The sequence below is a fragment of the Pan paniscus genome, chromosome 5 (assembly GCF_029289425.2).
Source record: "Pan paniscus chromosome 5, NHGRI_mPanPan1-v2.0_pri, whole genome shotgun sequence".
In the NCBI taxonomy this organism is placed as follows: Eukaryota; Metazoa; Chordata; class Mammalia; order Primates; family Hominidae; genus Pan; species Pan paniscus.
In genome coordinates this window covers 147,588,196-147,594,195 of record NC_073254.2, presented here as the reverse complement: position 1 = coordinate 147,594,195, position 6,000 = coordinate 147,588,196, and positions in this window count along the sequence as shown.

The window sequence follows — 6,000 nt, the reverse complement described above, 5'->3', positions numbered from 1 at the left end:
GGGAGCTAATCAAAGCCAAGCACAATGCACTGAAATCTTAGCAAGCATAACTATAGCCACCAGTTATCTGGGCATGTCACAAGATATCCTTTTCTCTCCCTTGCTGGAGGAAGACTCAATTCCACAGCTTCACTTTAGCATTTGGCTTATGATAAGGAGTCCTTGCAACCCCCACAAGACAGATTTTTGTACCAAACTCAATTCCAAGCTTTGGATCAAAGCCGTAGAATAGAAAACTGGATCTAAGGGATCCAGAAACAGATGATAACAGAGGTTAAAAGGCACAACACAGGTGAGCATGACTGATTCCCACCAATTAAGCCTAGCTTCTCATTCCACGGATAAAGGTCACGCTAATATCCATGGCATAAATGAGGTCTAGGGAATTCAAGGCTACTGACAGCAGGGATGATAGGGCATACATGGGTAAGAGCAGATACTCCCATCCCCTAGGCCCCCCTGTTAACATGGTTGAAAGCCACTTTAACACCCATGGGTGGCACCCTGTTGTGGTCACCAAGACTCGAGAACATAAGGACAGAGGAAAGAAAGAGGAAAGTCTCATTTTCCCTCTCCATGTGCCCTGGGTATGTGCTAGGAAAAGAAAGGACCAGGGACACCTGCTCCCTTCTTTCTAGAGAGTAGCCATTAATCTTTAGTCTGTACCCCTTTTGAATACATACTGAACCCCTGGGACTCCTCTGAAAAAATTCCTTCTTCTTTCCTTTATTTTCATCTATCCCTTTCACCGATAGATAATCGTGTCTCTAAACTACAGGACACTCCCCTCAGATGCATCCTCCAAAATGGGAAGAGTTAATTTCCCAAACCTTAAACTGGTTGGCTTAGAATTGGGCTCCAGGGAAGAGAACCCAGAAGCCTAACATGCTGACAAAAGGGTAAAAGTTTTTTTACTGGTCAGGCTGTTGGCATCCCCTCTCATTGTGCAAACTGGTAAAAGGCCTCAGGATTTTTGAGCTGTCCTTACCCCTCCCTTATTCCATTTCTATATATGTTTTCTAATAACCCAGTTTGTCTCTTCTCACCTTCAGGCCATCAAACTCCAAACCATCATGCAACCAAAGCCTTTGTCTATGGCTCCTTTTGCCAGAAACCCTTAGGTAGGCCTCTGAGGAAGCTCTGACTGCCATTTCCCTAAAATAGCGCCCCCTGTCAGCAGGAAGCAGTGAAGATCTGTCTTTATCCTTATCCTTTTTTTTTAAATTTAATTTAATTTAATTTAATTTTTTTATTATACTTTAAGTTTTAGGGTACATGTGCACATTGTGCAGGTTAGTCACATATGTATACACGTGCCATGCTGGTGTGCTGCACCCACTAACTCGTCATCTAGCATTAGGTATATCTCCCAATGCTATCCCTCTCCCCTCCCCCCACCCCACAACAGTCCCCAGAGTGTGATATTCCCCTTCCTGTGTCCATGTGATCTCATTGTTCAATTCCCACCTATGAGTGAGAATATGCGGTGTTTGGTTTTCTGTTCTTGCGATAGTTTACTGAGAATGATGATTTCCAATTTCATCCATGTCCCTACAAAGGACATGAACTCATCATTTTTTATGGCTGCATAGTATTCCATGGTGTATATATGCCACATTTTCTTAATCCAGTCTATCATTGTTGGACATTTGGGTTGGTTCCAAGTCTTTGCAATTGTGAATAATGCCACAATAAACATACATGTGCATGTGTCTTTATAGCAGCATGATTTATAGTCCTTTGGGTATATACCCAGTAATGGGATGGCTGGGTCAAATGGTATTTCTAGTTCCAGATCCCTGAGGAATCGCCACACTGACTTCCACAATGGTTGAACTAGTTTACAGTCCCACCAACAGTGTAAAAGTGTTCCTATTTCTCCACATCCTCTCCAGCACCTGTTGTTTCCTGACTTTTTAATGATTGCCATTCTAACTGGTGTGAGATGGTATCTCATTGTGGTTTTGATTTGCATTTCTCTGATGGCCAGTGATGATGAGCATTTTTTCATGTGTTTTTTGGCTGCATAAATGTCTTCTTTTGAGAAGTGTCTGTTCATGTCCTTCACCCACTTTTTGATGGGGTTGTTTGTTTTTTTCTTGTAAATTTGTTTGAGTTCATTGTAGATTCTGGATATTAGCCCTTTGTCAGATGAGTAGGTTGTGAAAATTTTCTCCCATTCTGTATGTTGCCTGTTCACTCTGATGGTAGTTTCTTTTGCTGTGCAGAAGCTCTTTAGTTTAATTAGATCCCATTTGTCAATTTTGTCTTTTGCTGCCATTGCTTTTGGTGTTTTAGACATGAAGTCCTTGCCCATGCCTATGTCCTGAATGGTAATGCCTAGGTTTTCTTCTAGGGTTTTTATGGTTTTAGGTCTAACGTTTAAGTCTTTAATCCATCTTGAATTGATTTTTGTATAAGGTGTAAGGAAGGGATCCAGTTTCAGCTTTCTACATATGGCTAGCCAGTTTTCCCAGCACCATTTATTAAATAGGGAATCCTTTCCCCATTGCTTGTTTTCCTCAGGTTTGTCAAAGATCAGATAGTTGTAGATATGTGGCGTTATTTCTGAGGGCTCTGTTCTGTTCCATTGATCTATATCTCTGTTTTGGTACCAGTACCATGCTGTTTTGGTTACTGTAGCCTTGTAGTATAGTTTGAAGTCAGGTAGCGTGATGCCTCCAGCTTTTTTCTTTTGGCTTAGGATTGACATGGCAATGTGGGCTCTTTTTTGGTGCCACATGAACTTTAAAGTAGTTTTTTCCAATTCTGTGAAGAAAGTCATTGGTAGCTTTATGGGGATGGCATTGAATCTGTAAATTACCTTGGGCAGTATGGCCATTTTCACGATATTGATTCTTCCTACCCATGAGCATGGAATGTTCTTCCATTTCTTTGTATCCTCTTTTATTTCCTTGAGCAGTGGTTTGTAGTTCTCCTTGAAGAGGTCCTTCACATCTCTTGTAAGTTGGATTCCTAGGTATTTTATTCTCTTTGAAGCAATTGTGAATGGGAGTTCACTCATGATTTTGCTCTCTGTTTGTCTGTTATTGGTGTATAAGAATGCTTGTGATTTTTGTACATTGATTTTGTATCCTGAGACTTTGCTGAAGTTGCTTATCAACTTAAGGAGATTTGGGCTGAGATAATGGGGTTTTGTAGATATACAATCATGTTGTCTGCAAACAGGGACAATTTGACTTCCTCTTTTCCTAATTGAATACCCTTTATTTCCTTCTCCTGCCTAATTGCCCTGGCCAGAACTTCCAACACTATGTTGAATAGGAGTGGTGAGAGAGGGCATCCCTGTCTTGTGCCAGTTTTCAAAGGAAATGCTTCCAGTTTTTGCCCATTCAGTATGATATTGGCTGTGGGTTTGTCATAGATAGCTCTTATTGTTTTGAAATACATCCCATCAATACCTAATTTATTGAGAGTTTTTAGCATGAAGGGTTGTGGAATTTTGTCAAAGACTTTTTCTGCATCTATTGAGATAATCATGTGGTTTTTGTCTTTGGCTCTGTTTATATGCTGGATTACATTTATTGATTTGCGTATATTGAACCAGCCTTGCATCCCAGGGATGAAGCCCACTTGATCATGGTGGATAAGCTTTTTGATGTGCTGCTGGATTCGGTTTGCCAGTATTTTATTGAGGATTTTTGCATCAATGTTCATCAAGGATATTGGTCTAAAATTCTCTCTTTTGGTTGTGTCTCTGCCCGGCTTTGGTATCAGAATGATGCTGCCATCATAAAAGGAGTTAGGGAGGATTCCCTCTTTTTCTATTGATTGGAATAGTTTCAGAAGGAATGATACCAGTTCCTCCTTGTACCTCTGGTAGAATTTGGCTGTGAATCCATCTGGTCCTGGACTCTTTTTGGGTGGTAAGCTATTGATTATTGCCACAATTTCAGAGCCTGTTATTGGTCTATTCAGAGATTCAATTTCTTCCTGGTTTAGTCTTGGGAGAGTGTATGTGTCGAGGAATTTATCCATTTCTTCTAGATTTTCTAGTTTATTTGCATAGAGGTGTTTGTAGTATTCTCTGATGGTAGTTTGTATTTCTGTGGGATCGGTGGTGATATCCCCTTTATCATTTTTTATTGCGTCTATTTGATTCTTCTCTCTTTTTTTCTTTATTAGTCTTGCTAGCAGTCTATCAATTTTGTTGATCCTTTCAAAAAACCAGTTCCTGGATTCATTAATTTTTTGAAGGGTTTTTTGTGTCTCTATTTCCTTCAGTTCTGCTCTGATTTTAGTTATTTCTTGCCTTCTGCTAGCTTTTGAATGTGTTTGCTCTTGCTTTTCTAGTTCTTTTAATTGTGATGTCAGGGTGTCAATTTTGGATCTTTCCTGCTTTCTCTTGTGGGCATTTAGTGCTATAAATTTCCCTCTACACACGGCTTTGAATGCGTCCCAGAGATTCTGGTATGTTGTGTCTTTGTTCTCGTTGGTTTCAAAGAACATCTTTATTTCTGCCTTCATTTCGTCATGTACCCAGTAGTCATTCAGGAGCAGGTTGTTCAGTTTCCATGTAGTTGAGCAGTTTTGAGTGAGATTCTTAATCCTGAGTTCTAGTTTTATTGCACTGTTGTCTGAGAGATAGTTTGTTATAATCTCTGTTCTTTTACATTTGCTGAGGAGAGCTTTACTTCCAAGTATGTGGTCAATTTTGGAATAGGTGTGGTATGGTGCTGAAAAAAATGTATATTCTATTGATTTGGGGTGGAGAGTTCTGTAGATGTCTATTAGGTCCACTTGGTGCAGAGCTGAGTTCAATTCCTGGGTATCCTTGTTGACTTTCTGTCTCGTTGATCTGTCTAATGTTGACAGTGGGGTGTTAAAGTCTCCCATTACTAATGTGTGGGCATCTAAGTCTCTTCGTAGGTCACTCAGGACTTGCTTTATGAATCTGGATGCTCCTGCATTGGATGCATGTATACTTAGGATAGTTAGCTCTTCTTGTTGAATTGATCCCTTTACCATTATGTAATGGCCTTCTTTGTCTCTTTTGATCTTTGTTGGTTTAAACTCTGTTTTATCAGAGACTAGGATTGCAACCCCTGCCTTTTTTTGTTTTCCATTTGCTTGGTAGATCTTCCTCCATCCTTTTATTTTGAGCCTATGTGTGTCTCTGCACATGAGATGGGTTTCCTGAATACACCACACTGATGGGTCTTGACTCTTTATCCAATTTGCCAGTCTGTGTCTTTTAATTGGAGAATTTAGTCCATTTACATTTAAAGTTAATATTGTTATGTGTGAATTTGATCCTGTCATTATGATGTTAGCTGGTTATTTTGCTCGTTAGTTGATGCAGTTTCTTCCTAGTCTCGATGGTCTTTACATTTTGGCATGATTTTTTAGCAGCTGGTACCGGTTGTTCCTTTCCATGTTTAGCGCTTCCTTCAGGAGCTCTTTTAGGGCAGGCCTGGTGGTGACAAAATCTCTCAGCATTTGCTTGTCTGTAAAGTATTTTATTTCTCCTTCACTTATGAAGCTTAGTTTGGCTGGATATGAAATTCTGGGTTGAAAATTCTTTTCTTGAAGAATGTTGAATATTGGCCCCTACTCTCTTCTGTCTTGTAGGGTTTCTGCCGAGAGATCCGCTGTTAGTTTGATGGGCTTTCCTTTGAGGGTAACCCGACCTTTCTCTCTGGCTGCCTTTAACATTTTTTCCTTCATTGCAACTTTGGTCAATCTGATAATTATGTGTCTTGGAGTTGCTCTTCTCGAGGAGTATCTTTGTGGCGTTCTCTGTATTTCCTGAATCTGAACGTTGGCCTGCCTTGCTAGATTGGGGAAGTGCTCCTGGATAATATCCTGCAGAGTGTTTTCCAACTTGGTTCCATTCTCCCCATCACTTTCAGGTACACCAATCAGACGTAGATTTGGTCTTTTCACATAGTCCCATATTTCTTGGAGGCTTTGCTCATTTCTTTTTATTCTTTTTTCTCTAAACTTCCCTTCTCGCTTCATTTCATTCATTTCATCTTC